General features: G+C 43.7%; 1 long non-coding RNA gene across 3 annotated transcripts in view; it reads left to right on the forward strand.

Annotated features, from left to right (window-relative positions):
* Positions 1 to 254: 254 nt before the first annotated feature.
* Positions 255 to 19,086, forward strand: part of LOC113459159 (uncharacterized) — an 88,519-nt gene continuing 69,687 nt past the window's right edge. The window contains exon 1 of one of the 3 annotated variants that reach the window (XR_012578928.1): positions 255 to 1,288. This is a non-coding gene — a long non-coding RNA (uncharacterized LOC113459159). The remainder of the gene's footprint in view (positions 1,289 to 19,086) is intronic. The other 2 variants (XR_012578927.1, XR_012578926.1) reach the window with 2 other exon arrangements.

Genomic DNA, 19,086 nt, shown 5'->3' on the forward strand with positions numbered 1-19,086 from the left:
AGCCAGATGATTAGCACTTAATTACCTGAGGCAAGTAATTCCTGAGGACTAGGCTGTGCTATGGGGTCAGACATCCTTGCATACTATGGAGAGCAGTGTCCTGTTTCATGCTATGGAGCCTGTCCTGGCAGCCCACTCTGTCTTGGAGCTGATCTTCTGATCTGCTTTTCCAGGCTGTGCTCCGCTGGGGCAGTGACGTGGAGGTAGTACAGCAGTGTGTGAGCGAGGGCAGGGTTTCCCTACAAGCCCTTGGTCCTCGTCCCCAGCATGTGAAGGTCGCTGGCTCCTGGGTAAATTTCCATTGGATGCGGCACTGTCCCGTTGCGACTCAGCATTTCTGACACCCGACTGCAGCTTCTCTTTCTCATTTAATCATTTTCTTCATAAGGGGAACTAACAGCCGTTACTAGAGTGATTTGGCCACCATCCAACAGTGTGTATATTACTCACACATTTCCCTGCTAGCAAAAGGGGGTTTTTTTCCACTGTCTGGTTGCAGCCTCTTCCTATCTTCATCATTAGATGGCTTAGAAGGTCAGTGCTAAAAGAGAAATCTCAGAGCTTTTCTTTACAATCCAGAGTAAGGGAGGGCCAGTACTGGGGGAGAGGGAAGGGGTAAGAAGGATTGGAGGCTATGCCTGACTGAATTCTTCTCTAGGATTGTCTCTGGTACAGCTGAAAACACGATCCTGGAAAATGTAATATTTATAGAAACTGTACTGTCCTGGTTGGGTAAATCTCAAGGTCATCTGATGATCACTGCAAAAGGACTGGCCAGATACCGATGCTTTTGCCCTGGCATCATGAGACCATAAGACCTTCAATTCAGCACTGAAATCTGCATACAAAATGGGATCCTACTCCCTCTCCCTAACAACCATCTCTCCTGAAACTGCCTCAAGAAGGAAATGCCTGCACAGCTTCTTTTTTTTTTTTTTTCCTTTCTGTTGAGAACATTAAGCTATTAACTCTAATTCCCTCAGAGAAAGAGATCTGCAATTCATTTCATGTATAGGGCATCTCAGGATTTTGCCTGAAGGACCAAGGGTTGGCCTGAAGCCAGTTCTTTCATTTCTGAGCCCTTTCCATTCCTTGAGGGAATTCTGCATCGACAAGCTGGATGCCAAAGTCCCCAGAGAGAAAAGAGGAATAGAGGATTTGTGTTTTTCACTACATCTGCTATATTCCTGCACAAAGACAAGTCCTGGCCTCATCATCAGGTGGACACAATCCTTCCACTGCCCCCAAAAGTACTAACTGCCAAAGAAATTGGTGGTCATGGGGAAAGGTAAGAGCAAGGTCATCACTGCAGCTATTTCAGTCTGGTCCAAACAACTGTGCAGGTCTGAAGAGTGAGGGATCTCCTTTGGAGAAAATAGAGTCAAGGAGGCACTGTCCTGAGGCAGGTACTCACTTCTGAAAGTTTAAAAGATTCTCCCCTTTCAAAACATTAAAAGCAAACAAAATGTGACTTCTATACAACCTTTCTGAACTGTCTTTCTTGAGCACAGAGCAGCATCTTTCCTAATATTTTCCGTTTCTGAAGTATTTTCTCCAGGGGGGGTGCTTGCAAGTCTTTAAATTTTGTGTGTGGGGTTAATAGAGTAAATTAGGATAATTATTCATGTCTTCGAGCATTTATTCAGCTGTTAACCAAAATTCTTGATTCCAGTAGCAGTATTTTAACCAATGCAGTAACGCAAAGCAGTAATAAAAAAAGAAAAAGACTGTGAAACAGTGGTCTGCAATAATAATAATCATGTTGCAACTGAAACAAGAGGCATGCAAAGCATACAGCAAAGGTGAAGTCTCAGAAGAGTAAAAGGCATGAGAGATACCTCTGCTGTTCATGACCTTGGGCCAGATTCAGCTAGGCCATACAAATGTGTGTGCCTGGCTGTACTGGAGCATGTCCTTTGGTGCCCACTCAGGTGAGGCTGGAGGGATTCTGTGAGCACTTCCCTGGTTCTCAGCCCTGCGGCACCCCAGAGAGCCACTCCCTCCTGGCTAAGTGAAACCTAGTCTGCTTGTCTCCATGGAAATACTACAAATATCTCCTGTCTGTCAGGCTGCCCTGAGGTGGATTTAAGCCTGGTATGTGCTGTCTTGGTGAGGAGTCATTCTGATGTAGAGTTCATGACTAGGTAGCTGGCCAAGAGGAGACAGCTCAAGGGAAGTTAAGGGACAGCACTGGAAGACTAACAGTTTTGAACACAGTGTCTAACAACTTGAACCTAAGCCAAGTTCAATGGCTTATTAAACTCAGGTGACAGGATTTTGTGGGTCAAGGGGAAATGGATGCGGAAAAATGCTGTTGAAAAGCATTAACTTAATGATGCAGGCAAAGACTGTATGTGAACAAGCGGTGCTGTACATAAGCATGTTCAAGCATGAAAGGGAGATATGGGATAAGACAGTTTAAAGCATTTGACCTCCAAATTCCCAAATTGAACCTCCCTGCTCTAGGAAGGAAAAATTATGTATAGATTTAAAGTTGGGTGCTGTAGAGAGAGCAGTGGTTTCTTGTGTCTCTGAAGATTAAAGGCTGTGAAGGGTATGAATTCCTGGCCTAGGATGATCTGTTGTGCTAGGACTTGTGTGAAATTGAATCCACTCTGGAGAATTCATACCAGAAAGGCTGCAGCTCATACACATGACATTCTCATCTTCATGGGATTAGAAAGATGATTTTTCATGGGCCAAATTACTTTAGAGACTCTGGTACTGTAATATCAAGGTGAATCCTACTATTCATACGGGGTATGCAAGACAATATGAAAGCACCACTGGCCTATGGAATGTAGAGGCAGGTAACTTGCATGGGAAGAGACAGCTGAATGCATCAGTGGGAGAGAAGCCTGTGTGTACACTGTTTGTCTTGATAAACTTCAAAATGTAGGGCAGATAACACAGGCTGAGCACAGTCTCTTCCTTGTGTTCAGTGTTGTCTTAGCCATATTCCAGAGAATAAAAGGTTGGCTTTTAATCAGTGAGGTCCAGCTCAAAGAGGCAATATTTGCATGATGCATCCAAAATAAGCCTCCATTAGGAACTCTATGCTGTTCCTCAACAGATGTTTTTAACTTTTCTTTGAATACTTTCAAAAGGAAAATACATTGCCCAGATCTGTCAGCTACCTTGATGATTAATGGAATGCTGAGTCATCAAATGTCTTCAGATGGTCACACAGAGGGGAGGGGTCTGGTAAACAAGAAAGACAAAGCTGTAGATCAAACATTGTGGAGGCCTTTGTCTGCTTGGGTTTTTTTTCTCTTGTTTTTTTAATGCTTCTTGTTGAAGAACTGCAGTGTAATAATTATTATGCTTATGCCCCAACACATGTAATGGAGGCATGAGTAAAATTCTCTTCTTAGACCTTGTCCTTTGGCTGTAGCAGCAACTCCACAGTCATTTTCTCCTGCTGGATGTAGGATCAATAATAAATATATACATTTTTAACACTAGAACAATCATGCCAAACAGTGCCAAAGAGGCCCTACAGAATGCACAGGTTAGGGGCGTGTCAGGTAAGAGGAATATAATCTATGTTCCTCTATCTTCATTCACTCCCTCTAACACTGTTTCATGCCTTTTAAATTATGAAAAAGTCACAAGAGTCTCTGCCTCCTTGCACATTTTTGAAAGAACTCCAAGCAGAATGACCTCCTTCTCTGTTCCCTGGGTGAGAGGACACCCTTCTGCCTACAGTGAAAGGAAGAAAATGCTAGCATCTGCTAGTCCAGCAGACATATTTCAGCAGTGGAAGCTTACAGGTTTTGCCTGGTATTTTCCCTCTTCCTAAAGCACATGTTGACAATTTTGACCTTTCTGTAATTTGATTCCAAAAACAGTGTTGCAGCAGCTGAGCCCTAAGATGCCATTTGGAAGATTATTATCACGCTGAAATCAAAGCAAGTAGCTGCTTGTTCAAGCCTGTGTGGAGATCCCCTCACTCATGCAGATCATTCTCTCTCATCTCTCAGTGTCCTTAGCCCTGGGCCTGCTGTCAAGAAGTTCCAGTATGCTTGGCCAATGTAAAGGACAAATATGCTGCCAGTTCTCTGTATTTGTGTAGTACAAAAAAGCTGTTGGGGAGCGAAGCTGGTTAAATATACTAAAGGCATCCTTGTACCCAGGTACCTAGGATACAGGGGGCAGGGTCTGTAAAAACTTTTGTTCATGGTGTGCAATTAGTTGAAAGGACACCTAGGCTATTTGCAGATAGATCAGAAAGTGTTCTTGCCTTAAGCAGAAGCTGGCTCATGCAAAGGTTCCCCTTCCAGATCTGCATTTCCTTGGCTCCTCCCACAGGAGAGGAGCCAAGGAAATTCAGATCTGTGAATAATCCCTAACATTTCCATGACTCAGTGGATTTGCTATGGAAATCATGGCAATATTTTCAGAGTCATAGTCTAATACCTGAGCCCCGACAGGATTCGTGCTCCCACATCTCTGGCATTTTGCATAGTTATGTAACGCCTCTTACTCATGGCACTGAAATCAGTGCCGTACGTCCGAGTTGTGAGGAACAAGTGAAATTTGGAGTAAAATCCAAATCTCCCTTTCCCTCACTCTTGAAAACCTTATCATACATGTTTGAGTATGCAACATTTTTAAAAATGTGATTTGCAGATAGCTTGCTCTGTTGGTGAGAACAACAGGGTAACAACTTTCTTTTAAATGTCTTCCTTTTGCATGGCAAAATTCAAGTTACTGTGTAGAAAGAAAATCTGATCAGCTACTTCACGAGAGTAACATGAGCATCTGCCTTCATCTTTGCTGTTTCATCCCCTTTTCTCCTGGTCCCCTCCCCTCTTTTCCCTAAATGCCTAATAAGAGCAGTATCTGGGAGACCAGGTGTGTAAAAAAAGAGAAAGTAATCTCATCCATACAATTCCCTAAGCCCACAGCTGTGTTTCTTTTATCAACTGAATATAAAGCTGTTGTCCTCAGAAAACTGATAATAAAAAGAATTTGAGTAGCTCACTGTTCCATGCAGAACATTAGCTGTCCTAAATGAAGCTTCTCATTGCTCCTTTATGCAAAGTATCCTTTCTCCTGTGTGTGACAGAGGTTGTTCTCCTAGGTTAGATGGAGCACTCACAATGAGTGGAGAGGCCACAGAGCCTTGTCAGGGGGTGGCTACACTGGGGAGTTGTCACAAAAGAACTATTCAGATATTTTTTATGGGGTGTTCAGAGAGGGTATTTTATCTGGCTTACTGAAAGGTAGGAGTAAATCAGCTTGCAGTGAGTTCACATTTATAAACACAAATAGGATTTGAAAGTGGTAGATGTGCATGGCTTCCATATCTGCACTGGCTGCCTTCTCCAGGCCATAATCACATTTTCAGAGAAAAGCTGTCTGTAATAATAACAGTAATACTGACTGCTCTGCTCCTATATTCATACAGTCCTTGTCTCTTACAGCAAGAGCTGCCTCCCTTAAAGGTACACAAAGCAGATGCACCTGCAGACTGGCGTGCCACAGCTGTTGAGCAGGTGAGGAAGCCAGAGCCAGAAAAGCAGTCATACATTGCAAAGCCACTCTCAGGTTCTGTTTCACAGGTGAAGAAACTGAGACAGATGAAGGGCAAGTTATTTTCTCAAAGTGATATGAGTAATATCACTGGTAGCGCCAGGTCTTAAAACTAATCCTGTCTTAGGCCAGGTTCTGGGAAGTGTACAGTAAACTGTGCAGCAATATCCCTGGGCTTCTTGCTCTTACCCCAGAGAGACTCACTGCAGATGTGTGGCACACCTGGCACCCGTGGATGCACCATTGTTTGGCTGTGGTCCAACAGTAGTGCTGTGGGACCTTCCCCTTTCTTTCTCCTGTGGTGACCAAGTAATGATTATTTACATATTAGGTGCTCTTTATTAAATTAAAATGATCCCTTCTGAGTTTTGGTCCTGTTATGCTCAGTCTTCCCTTTTTTGGCGCATGGTGCAGTTGGGTGACAGAATTATTTATAGGTAACACCTGGCATGGGGAAAGACACTGACATTTAATGAATCAGTAGGTGTTGTATTGCACTAAACGAAACAAAAGATTTGTTGTTTGCTGATGCTCCAAGAATAGGCTGCACTGAGAGCAAGCACACCTTGTATTTCCCCTCTGCTCCTTGTCCCTTTAGTATCTTTTCCAAGTGCACTCTGAGCTGTAATTCCCACTTCTTTTTCCCCTCCATCACTCCCTACAATTGGCTGCCCCAGGAGAACATTAAGCTCAGGTGCTCCATGCCCTGACTGCACCAAAGTTTTTTAGACCAGGGCAAAAGTTGAAACTATCACCTTTTTTTGCAGTCAGAGATATTGCAGTGTGAAGGCTCATGACTCTCACCAACCTCTCTAACTGTGAGCCTGGGTTGCACCAGTCAGCCCCATTCCTAGACCTTTTTTCTGCCATTCTGCCAAAAGTTCCATCTTTTTATTTGCCAAGTTCTAAGGTTCTGCTAGACCCTTGTCTCTGACTAAAGAGCTTGTTCACCCACGAGCCCTGTTTTGGACTTTGATTGTCCTCCTGGTCCTCCAGCTTGGCCAAGTCGTGGGCTTGAGGATATAGTCAGGTAGGCAGGCCAGTCTGCAGGGACAGTGAGGGCTGTAAAGGAGAAACAAAGGAAATCATCCCAAACAATGCTTTTGGCAGCAGTTTAATTGCACAATGTGATATCACAGAATCACAAGGTTGGAAGAGATCTTTAAGGTCATCAAGTCCAACCCAGCCCTAACACGTCAACTAAACCATGGCACTGAGTGCCCCATCCAGTCTTTTTTTAAACGCATCCAGGAATGGTGACTCCACCACCTCCCTGGACAGACCATTCCAGTACTTCATCACTCTTTCACTAAAAAACTTTTTCCTAACATCCAACATAAATTTCCCTTGGTGCAGCTTATGTATCCATTCTGGACCACATCTAATCTTGCCTTCTTGTCTTGTTATTCTTGTCTTTCAGGAAAAATTATGAGGCTAGCCAAACAGGCTAGCTTGTCTTAGGGCTAGGTGTTCTATGACTTGTATGGCTTGTATGGCTCTTTGATGGCAGCCATGGATCCCAAGCTAATCCAGGATTCATGGCCTTTTCTAGTTATTCAGTCTCTTCCCAGATGTCCATCATCCTAGGAACCAGCTAGTTTCCTGAAAACTAACACTGCCATTTCAACCCAGTATCCTGGGCAGTCCTAGGACACTTCTCTTACTGTTTGGTGTGCTTGGATCTGGCCTAGATAACGCAGACAACTTTCCCATTGTTCTTTGAACAACATAACCCTCTTTGCACTGGTTAGTTGTTAGGCCAAAGTATAGGAATGCTCCAGGTGATGTGCTTCACTTTTAGAAAGAGAAAGAGAAGAGCACAGATATGCACACAGAAACTACCAAATAATGAAAAACAAGTGTTTTTTTAAGTTCTCTTTTTAGATGGATGACTTGCAATCCAGTGTTAATCCTCTATTGCTCCTGTCTCCTGAAAAGATATGTAGAAGGGAGAGGGAGTAGCACATTTCCAGAGCTAGATATTGGAAAGGATCAGTAGCTCCATCTCATAGTAACACTCGTCAGTCAGGCGTGTGCTGTGTGTCACTCAGTGGAGGAGTGCCTGCTCCACTGTGCAGCATCTCTGCTGTCACTGACAGCTTCAGTCCTGCATTCCTCACTTAACTTCCCACTGTGACTCTCCTCTGCACCTTCCATCCTCTAGTATCAGGCTGCTCCCTGCTTCTGGATCATCCCCTTTCTTGCTGTGCCATGGATTTTGTACCTCTATGCCTTTTGCAGCATCTCATGCTGACTGCTTTTCACACTTTCAATCTCTTTTATTTCTTCTATTTACCCCTCTCTTCCTGGTATTTTCAGCATTACAATAATATTTGGCACGTCTTTGCAAAACATTTTTAAGCCAGAATCATATTTTCTTCAGGTTTTTATAGTTTTAGCCATCTCACAATGTCAGAGGGAAGAGTGAAACTAAGCACGCTTAGTGATCGCCCTACAAAATATTCATGTCAGAAGCTGACTTCAAGATATCTCAGTCTCAGTGCATGGTTCTCTGGCAGGGCATGAGCACTGCACTCAACACCACTTACAACGTGGGAATTCCTGCCATCACAGATCCGCCAGTAGGATGGGCTGTGCTAGCCCCTCTGTAATCTGCTCTGGTGCAAAGTCAGCCAGAAAGCCAGGCTGGTGAGCTGTGTACAGGTGGGGGTCACGTGCAGGATCCCATCACCAGCCCTGCTTTGGGCATATCAGGAACCAGCTGGAAGATTGCTGTGTAAATCTTTTCCAGATGCTTGAAATGTGCCCAAAAGTCATGGATTTGACAAGAGGGGAGGATGTGATAAAGTGGATAGATCTCTTCTTTGTAGTTTCTGATCTGTAGATACTATCATTATCTGATGCTGTGCTTTCAGAGCAGGAGCAGGCTCTGTGTCAGCATCAACACAGGGCTGAGTGTAACTCCTCTACTTGGAAATATACACATGGTTTAATTTATTGTAGGGAGCGTAATAGAGGGAAATAACCCAAAACATTTCCCCCATTTATGAGGGCAGTCTATGTGTCTGCTGTGTATTGCTCCCCCTTGGATGGAGCTATTGGACGGCTGTCAGCAAACTGAAGGCTTTTACATGTAAGAGAAGTCCAACCTAAACTCCTCTCATCTGGTCTGGGTAATCTGACTGATCTCACCATTTCTGCCGAACAATGGAAAATTGCCTGAATATTTAAACATGTATTGTTCTTAGGGAAACAAAATGTTCAGCTAGTTTGGTTGCCTTAGCAACATTCACTTCTAAAAATACAAAAGACACAATCCACAAAATAAGTGAACATGTAGAATAGGCAAGGAAAGAAAAATGCTTCTTTCTTCCTGACCCAGAGCAACTGGGTCATTGGCAGAAATACCTTCATTTAAATCTCAGTGAAGGACTTAGGGCATATCTTCACACACTTGTTAAATACATTTAATTCTTAATAGTTTAGAACATGGCTGATGTTAAACTCAGGCAAGTTCCTCTAACATCTCTTTTCCAGTGGCTTCAAACCAATTCTGTCAGTGGCCCTTTAGAGTGATGTAGCTCAGAAAGCACAGGTTGCACCAGAAAAAAGTATCAGGTCACTGCAAGGATTGCTGTGTGCTGTTGAGAAGGAGGGCTAAAACAGTAAAAGTTAATTAAGAATGATTAAACGCCAGCCTGAGGTACATCTTGCAAAGGCAAGTAAAAGAAACAAAAATTTATTCCTTTGTGACATAATGTGGAAAGCACCTGTGCATGCTAGGGGAAAAAAATGAGGGGATCCTCGTTGTGACCCAAGGACAACAAAAATTAAATGAGTAAAACTCCAATTTTCAATAATTCTGACAAAGGAGAGTATGGAGCAAACACTGTGTGTACAGAAAAGGAAATTACTGTATTTGAGATGAAACAGGAACGTAAGCATCTTGATCAGCTCCAGTCACAGGGACCAGAATATCTCAGAATATTGAGATAGCTGGCACATGAAATGCCAAATCTTAGAGGGCGGATTTTTAATTAATCTGTCAAGTTGGTGGTGGCACTGTCTGACTGCAGAGTAACAGATGCAGTGCTTCTGTTATCTCTAAGAACAGGAAAAGAGTGTAATCTATGGAAATGCAGACCCATTCTTCTGACCACCACAGTGCCTACAGATTTAGACCTAATCTGTAGGAGGGAATAATTAAAAAAAAAAAAAACACAGAGGCAAATGAACAGTGAGGAACAATGCAATATTAGTTTGTCAAAGGCAGAGCATGGCAGAATAACTCGATATTTCTCTTTGATAAAACAACTATTTTGGATTGGAGAAATGATAGAGATCTTTCCTGTCCAGACTACAATAAGGTAGTTGACATGGTGCCATAAGTGAAATTAATATCTAAAATAGAGGTTATGAAAAAGTTAGAAGGTAGATAAAGAACTGGCTGATGGGGAGACAAAGTCAGGTTGTGCAGAAAGGGAAGGCATCAGTTTGGAAGAGTGGAATTCAGTAGCTGGCTTTCCTAGTGCCTTAGCTTTAATATGCAGAAATGTATCAGCATCTGTAACACAACACTGTTGTGGCTCAACAGCTGGAAATGCCAGAGAATGACAAAAACTTGCTCTTAATAATATACCACACTGTCATTTCAGAGTGACTGTGAGCCCCAAAATGTTTCAAGTGTGTAAAGACGAATAATATCCTATGACGTATCCAGAAAGAGAAGGAAGAGTGATTATTGGTATGCAGGACTCAGGAGAGATCTCATCTGAAAAATGGAGTAAAATTCTTATTGCCCACTTCCTAGAAAGGTAAGTTTCAGTGGAGGTTGGTGAAGAGAAGAGTGAGCACGTGTGAGCAAGGCTAGGGAGGCTCATAGCCTATGTAGAGAGACGAAGGGAGACTGGCTTTTACAGCCAAGAAAGTGAAGGATAAGAGGGGCTAGATTTCCTCTCTATAAACCTTTTGGAGTGTAAAAATCAGATATTACTGCTGAAGGACATCCCAAGAACAACTGAGTCTAAACTGACCATAAAGAAATTTACTCTAGAAATTTAAAGAAAACTTCTAGCCATCAGAGAAATCAGGTTTAGAAACAGTCTCTGATGGGAGAGGCAAGGAAAGAGGCCAAATGCTTTAAAAATATTTCACTCAAATGAAAGACATTTTGTTCTGTGGCTTCCTGTGATAGCACTCAGTGACTAGAGAGGCTTCCAGGGCTATATTTGCCTAATCACAAATCAGTTTGGCACCATCCATATCCAAGAGGTCTTTTCCACTTTACCTAAATTAAAGTCTGTGCTTTCAGCTACATCAGTAGAACTTAGGGTGCAAAGCAATGATTCAGAGAAAACACCTGGTGGGAGGAGAATGACAGCAGGGAAAGGAAAACACAATTTCAGCAGAAAGCTGTTGTTCTTCCCTGATGCTGGAGGACATGTGATACCACCACGTTTGCCAACTGGCGATAAGCCCTGCAATGCTGATGCCAACAAATGAGATAAAAGACCTTCCTGAAAGTATAATAACTGCATACATTGGATATAGATCCATCATAGACACAAGCAGAAATGGATTCAACTTTCTCACTGTCTGTTTCTGTTTGCTTTCCTCCAGGAACTGCAGCTTTGTTGAGAATGTTCAGATAAAAACTTTTTTTTTTTTCTGGTTGTTTTTCAGCCTGGTTTTTATCATTTAGAAGGTGGTTGCCATTCTGTTTTATATTCACCATGGCCCATGACATTTTGTGACTGTTCCTCTCTCAGAAGCTTTTTACAGAAGATAAACTTATGTTCAAACTGGTGGGATGACTTGGCTAGAGCTGTTTGGGAAGTCTACAGTAAAACAAATTGTCTACCAAGTCACTACTCCCTGCCTCACCATAAAGCCAATGTCTCTGCAACCTTTCTTCTGTGTTTCATTTTCGCCTTCCATTTTAGTTTGCTTCATTCAAGATCATTCATGTCCTCTTCACTCCCTTCTCCTTGTCATCTGAAGCACATGGCTGAGGTACCCTGCTGCAAGCCTCTGCCCTCTGATTTCCCATTATTTTCTTGTTGCTCCATCCGTCACTCGTGGTTATCACAGTTGTAGATCACTGCAGCAACAATGCAGTGGTGCTAGGATGAACACAGATAAAAGGAGTTATTATGACTCCAGCTGAGACAATATACATGTACAGATGGAAAGAGGGCTTTGGGGGAGCCCTGGATAAGAGTTTTGGTTTATACAGTGGATAGAGACTGATATGACAGACTTGGAAGATCTTGCTCATCACAGGCAAAACTCATGCAATTAATTCCCACCTCCTGGTCCCTTCAGCTAGCAGCTTTTGCTCTGTGTTTTTTCTGCAGCATTCCGTTTGCTGTCTACCCTTTGCCACCCCTCCCATTCCAGGCACAGCTGGTGAGTGTAATTTGTGTTCCACTGCAGACCATCTGGCAAACAGTGGCACCAAGAGGTTGGGACACAAACCTCTGATGCTGTTACACGAGCCAATGAGCCACATTCAGCTTCCATCACTACAACGCACAGAGGAGAAAAAAGAGTTGTCAGAGAAGAAAGAATTCCTCAGAATCAAAATTTATGTACAGTGTGAAAGGGGTTTGGCAGTGCCGCTGCAGCCCTTTGGGTGAGCTGTGTTTTTTTCTCTGAACTATCAGAACTTTTATGTGTTTCAATTGTGATGAAAATGGAGACCTTTCTCATAATACATGTGTCTTTCCAAGTAGGGAGTCTCAAAACCAACTGTGATATAGTGAAAATGATATCTGACTGTAGACCCGGGTACAGATTCTTTCCTTCCACAATCATTGTGTTACTGTTCCATTTATATGGATGTAACTTTGGTGCGCTTGCAGCAATTGTGTACAAGGAAAATTACTTAATTACACATAAATATGGTCAGTGTCATTATACATTTTGATAAATTATTAATCTTAATGAACCAGATCTTCAGATGAATCAAGTAAATATTTGTCTCAGAGAAGTGTGGGGGCAAGGTGACATGAGCTAACATTTTATCCAGCTAATATCACCCTGCAAAAACATTAAAATGGATCCAAAGGTAATGTTATTAAAAGGAGTTTAGGGTTTGTGCTACCTGTGCCACAGATATATCTCCCTTGGACGCTGATATAGTGGCCAGAGATTGAGGTGTGCTCTCTCCTCTTGTGCTTCTAAATGGCAAGAGAAGCAAGAGACATAAAGCTGTGTGTTTCACGTCAGTGCTTATGAACTTGCTGTCAAAGATGACAGGTGCTTGGTAAGGCATTAAAGGTTTTCTACAAAATACTGTGAAAATACACACCAAAAGAAAACATATCTACATTCCTCCTTGCAAGAAATGAGAAAAAGGAGAAGGAGAAAGAAAATGCTATTTAATTTATATAAACAGAAAGGGGGAAATAAAGGCACATACAAATTTTTAGTCTATTTTTTGTTGATTATAAAGGAAAAGCAGTGTCTAGTTTGATTTTTTTTTTTAATAAAGACTGAATTGCTGAGAAGCACTGCTACACTCTGCCTCAGTGCAATTCTTTCAGTCAGTTTTCTGCCTGCTTTGCACCTCAGACTCTGTGACAAAACTGGGACCAAAGATCTGTCCCACTTTCCCCCCTTTTCTCTCCATCCTCTCTTCCAGCTAAGGAGCTCACACACAACAGTGAACTTGGGGGCTCATATCTCACTGTCTCTACCACCACACCTCTGTCTTACCTTTTGAAGAGTTATCCTATTGGCAAGATAATTAAAGGGAAGTCCACTTCATATATACCAGCTGCTCCTTTGCAACCCTTTTTACTTTGTTCAGGTGTTCAGGGAGGTTCTTCTTCTATGGTATGTGAATGACTGACGTGGACTCATGCCCTCTTTTCTGAGGCATCACATCATGGTAACAGCCAGAGAGTTTAACCCTGTGGTCTGGTGATCACAAGCAATGTTCTTGTCATGCAATCCTCTCTTCCCTGCCTGTGTCCCTGCCTGGCCTCTGTCATCAGGCTGCCTAATTGTCACATCCCTATTGGAATATGAATCCCAATATAACCAGTTAGATGGTGCCTGGGCCAGTTCTGACCCTCGCTGCTGGGCCAAAGGCAGCACTGTGGTGTTTTACCCCAGAGATACCTTGGCTGAGAGGAGAGTGCAGCGGGGCAAATCCAGGCTGTCAGGACTCCGTTACCTCAGGAGAGAGAGCTTCTGGCGATGGTGGAGAGAAAGGGAGTGGATTCTGCTAGAAGGTTGCCAGATGTTTATTCCAAGGGTACAGAGATGTCTGCACCGGGCCACTGCTGCTAACAGAATGGAGGCCACATGGTCTCATTAACATTTTAAGCTCAGGACAGGGGAAGGGGAGGGGACAGGTGAGCCACCAACCAGGTGAAGGGGCAGGGTCTCAAGGGACTAGGGACACCTATCACACGACGCCTTGCTGGTATGTTAGCCTGATTGACAGGGCACACTCAGCGAGGGGCGAGGGGGAAGGGAGAAGGTAAAACAGGATATTGCAACACACCACAACATCTCCCCCTAGTTTTGTTTAAAAAGAAGAGGACTGTGTTTATGGTGCAGAATGATTCTACTGAGGCTTCCAGGTCATCCACTGGAGCACTGAGGGCTTCCAAATGGTAGACCTCAGGAGGGGGAGATGAGCTTGAGATTAATTTGAGAACCATGCGTCTGATTACTCCAAAAACAATGCTAAAAACTACAATAACTACAACTAAAATAAACAGCACTAAAATTACAGTTTTCAGAATAGATCCCAACCAGCCCGAGAGTCCCCAGCCATTGAAAAGTCCATTCAGCCCGTTGTCAGTTTCTCTGTTGATGTCTGAGAGCCTTTGTCAAGGTAGTCCATACGTGGTTTGGGCTGCGGTACTATGTAGGAGATCGCAGGTGGGATGATCACGAGTAGGACAAGAAGCAGGCTCGGTCTCATGGCATCTCGAGGCTTCACACGAACAGTGGGATCTAAACTGGTACAAGGAACTTGAGACAGACATATATTACAAGCTATTCCAGATAGGAGGCTTAAATGGAATTTCCTCCAGAGAACGCGTGCGGCGTTTTCTTCTCCAGGCAGCGTGAGTAACCTGGGGCGCTTCTGCAGATTTCTCTGAGACTTTGGGAACATAGGGCTTTACCCATTTGGAAGGAACCCACCTTAAACCAGAGGGGGTGGACACACAGGCGTATCCACGTCCCCAAGTAACCAATTTGTAAGGTCCCACCATTTTCCGAGTCTCAGGGTCTTTTACTAAAACCGGAGGTTTTTCTTTTATCAACTTGTGACTGCTCCCCCCAAAGTGGCGTAGGATGGGTGGGTTCAGGCTGTCAAAAGAACAATTCAGAAAATTGATTGTGAATAGTGCCCTGGATAACCGGATGTGGGGAGGTTCTACCTTCAGAACCTGTTGTTGCTGATCCAGGACCCTTTTAATATCACGGTGAGTTCTTTCTACAATGGCTTGACCTGTAGGGGAGTAGGGGATGCCAGTTTTATGCTCTACTCCCCATTGCTGCAGGAAGCTCCCGAATTCCTTGGATTTATAAGCGGGCCCATTATCAGTTTTCAGCTCCTTGGGGATGCCCATGAAAGAAAAAGCCTGTAAGAGGTGCTTAATAGCATCAATAGATGATTCTCCTGTGTGGGCAGAAGCATAGACCGCTCAAGAAAAGGTATCTACACTAACGTGAACATATTTCTGCCGTCCAAAAGCCTGTATGTGTGTTACATCTGTTTGCCACAGTTCACAACTGTTCAGTCCCCTTGGGTTTGCTCCCGTACTCACTGTAGGGAGTGCATGCTGTTGGCAATTTGGGCACGTGGCCACAATCGCTTTGGCCTGTTCTCGAGTTATGTTAAACTGACGAACCAGGCCAGGTGCATTTTGGTGGAAAAGCGGGTGGCTGATTTTTGCCTGTTCAAAAACATTTGGGAGAGTGGCCATCACTGCAGGTGCAGCAAGAGCATCTGCCCTTCTGTTGCCTTCAGCCATAAACCCTGGCAAGTCAGTGTGTGACCTGACATGCATCACATAAAAGGGTTGCTCTCGGTGAGTGACTAACTTTACTAGTTTGGAAAGCAATTAAAAAAGTGCGATGTTAGATACATCTTGCAGTATTGCTTGATCTGCTCTGGATACTACTCCTGCCACGTATGCAGAGTCTGTAATCAGATTAAATGGTTCTGAGAACTTTTCAAAAGCCTTAACAACCGCAGCCAATTCAGCAACCTGAGGTGAACCTTCTACCTCAGCAATGTCCGTCTCCCACTGCTGGGTTTGAGGATCCTTCCAAGTCATAACGGACTTGTGGGACCTGCCGGACGCATCTGTAAAGACAGTTAGAGCCCTTTTTAAAGGTCTCCTACTTAGAGCAGTTCTTAATTTTAAAGTAAATTGAACATCTTGTTCAAACAATTTGCAAGTGGGCCGTGCTACCGAAAATTGTCCTGAGTAGGAATCCAGAGCAAACTGCAACACTTCATTTTCTTGAAACAATTGTTCCAGTATTTTCATAGTATTTTGACCTGATTTTAACTCAACTGGAATGTGAATGCACTTAAAATCACATCCTGCTAACTCCCTGATCCGGGTCCTTGCTTTCCGGATCAGTTCTGCTACCAGCTCCTGAGGCTTTGTCAGTCTCTTGGACCTTTTGTGACTGAGGAAAACCCATTCTATGATCAAGAGAGAGTCCCTCTGGTCCCGGTCCTTTTTTGGTGTGTCCTTTGCCTTAGGTGTTTGTTTTTCCTCCCACTGGAAAATAATTCCATGGAGGTGTGGCAACTTACCTAGGATGATGAATTTGAATGGCAGATCAGGCCGGCATCGGTGGGCCTGTCTTGTGGACATTGCAATCTGAACCTTTTCTAGAGCTTTCCGTGCCTCTGGGGTAATAGACCTAGGAGCACCTGGGTCCTCTCCCCCTTTCAATAAATTGAAAAGAGGGGCAAGGTCTTCATTAGTCAGACCAAGCCATGGTCTTACCCAATTCAAAGACCCACACAACTTGTGGACATCCGCAAGGGTCTTGATCCTTGGATTGATTTCTAGTTTTTGAGGAACAATGGTCCTATTTCCAATTTCTAAGCCCAAATACTTCCAAGGTGGCATCTTTTGAATTTTCTGTTCCTGGAGCTCGAACCCTGCAACAATCAATGCATCGATCGTTAGGTCAAGCGCATGTGTTAGTAAATCATCATTGGGGGCACACACAAGGATATCATCCATATAATGATAGATGATGGCCTTCTCTGCGGCTGCACGCACTGGGGAAAGCAGGGAAGAGACATACCACTGGCAGATAGCTGGAGATACCTTTAATCCCTGAGGAAGAACGGTCCAATGGTACCTTTTCATAGGAGCTTCTGAATGGATAGAAGGGACAGAGAATGCAAAACACGGTGCATCGTCAGGGTGCGATGGGATTTGGAAAAAACAATCTTTAATATCAATAACAGCTAATTTCCAATCTTGGGGAAGCATTGTTGGGGATGGCATACCAGGTTGAGGAGAACCCATATCTTCAATTACATTATTAATTTGTCGGACGTCACAGAGGAGTCGCCACCTCTTTTTGTCAGCTTTTTGGATGACAAACACTGGAGAGTTCCATGGGGACATGGTCTCCACAATGTGGCCCTTTTTTAGTTGCTCTTCTACTAGTTCTTCAAGCACCTTAATTTTTTGTTTACTGAGTGGCCACTGTTTCACATCAACTGGTTCGTCTGTTTTCCACTTCAGTTTTTGGGTGGGGCGCTGTTGTTTAATGACTGCTGCACAAAAATGCTGTGGAGAGTCTGGAATATTAATTGTGACACCCCACTGGGCCATTAAATCTCTCCCTAACAAAAGTTCTGAATAATCTAACACAAATGGACGGATATTTGCCAACTGTCCGTTTGGACCCTCGAATTGAATAATGCTTTTGGATTGCCTTGCCAATTGCAGACCTCCTACACCTCGAAGGTGACCAGCAACATTTTGTAAAGGCCAGTGTGCTGGCCAGTCTTGTACTGGAATCACTGTGCAGTCTGCACCTGTGTCTACAAGCATCTCAATGCGTTTAGACTCCCCACCCCCACTGACATTGCACCACAATTTGGGTTTATCTGTCCCAATAACTTGGACCCGGGCGACTGTGGGCCCTTGTTTATCAACATTTTCAGGTAAAGATGGCACAGGGATAGCTTGAGCAACAATTTGTCCCTTGGGAAGAAACAGGGGTGGGTGGAAACAGTGCAGGCTGAGAACAAATTGCTTGGGATCTGATGTTGTCATTCCCGGAGCAATTTCGATCTCTTGTGGTGTGTTTTTGTCCCCAGTGATTATGTACTTACAACGAATTTGGTTCCAAGTACCCTTCTGTTCTGGATTTACAGAGACAAAACGCCAGTCAGTGTCCTTCAGGTGGAGTGACTCTGTCAGCTGCAACCTGTAAGGCTCATTGACAGAAGATGCGGTTAATACAGAATCACTTAAATCATAACAAAGGTTATTTTGTTTCACTTTCAACAGTGGACTAGCAGACTTGGTCTTTGAAGCACCTGCTTCACTTACACAAATGTTAATATTATCGCGCGCTTGATTTGTTTTGCTACCCTTATTCTCTTGGCCTGCTCCTTTTATGTCTGCACGCCTGGCAGGCTGGCGCTTTATTCTTCCTTTTTTTGTTGTTGACCCCCAGGGAGGGCTTGTAGTTCTCCTCCCCTGCCATTTCTAAATTCATCAAATTCCCTTTTCAGGGGGCACTGGTTACTCCAGTGTCCTAGGTTATTACAAAGCAGGCATGGTTTAGTGGGCTCAACCATTGCTGGTCTCCGCTGCTGCCCAGGGTGCTGCTGTGCTGAGGGAAAGGATGAAGGGCTGGCAACAGCGACACGCTGGGGTGGTCTTGGCAGCAGCCTTGGTCTGGTGTCTTCAGCCACACTCATCAGAGGCACTTTCCTGTTACAGACTAGAAGCATATCTTTTAATGTAGGGGAAGGTTCCATAGGAAGGCTCAGGATTGCCGCTCGACACTGTTCATTTGCATTTGTAAACGCTATTTCCTCTAATATTGCTTCCCTAGCATTTTCCTTTTTAACCTGTATTTCAATGGCTCTAGTTAGCCTTTCTACAAATTTCAAAAAAGGTTCTGATGGTAGTTGTTTGATTTTACTATAGGGCTCAAAAGGCCCCTCAGGTTGGAGGGAAAAGAATGCTTTTTCAGCTGCTTCTTTTACCTTCTCAAGTGTTTCTGCAGGAATTGCAGCAGCTTGGACTGAGGGAGAAGACCATTGACCCTCACCACAGAGGTGCTCCATGGTGATAGGGTTACCATTGTTGTCTTTTGCTGTGTTCGGATCAGCCTGTAAGCCTGGGAGAGCGTCTTTTAGCAGTTGTTTCAATGCTGATTCCCATAATTTGAATTCCGTGGATGTCATGAGACATGAAAAAAGTTGTTTTAAATCATGTGGAATTACAACAGTCCTACTTAATTCAGAATTTAAAAGGCCACGGAAATATGGACTGTGTGGACCATATTCTTTATGAGATTTACAGATCTCTTTAATCAATTGTCGTCCAAAAGAACTCCAGT

This window comes from Zonotrichia albicollis, chromosome 2 (genome assembly GCF_047830755.1).
Source record: "Zonotrichia albicollis isolate bZonAlb1 chromosome 2, bZonAlb1.hap1, whole genome shotgun sequence".
NCBI lineage: Eukaryota > Metazoa > Chordata > Aves > Passeriformes > Passerellidae > Zonotrichia > Zonotrichia albicollis.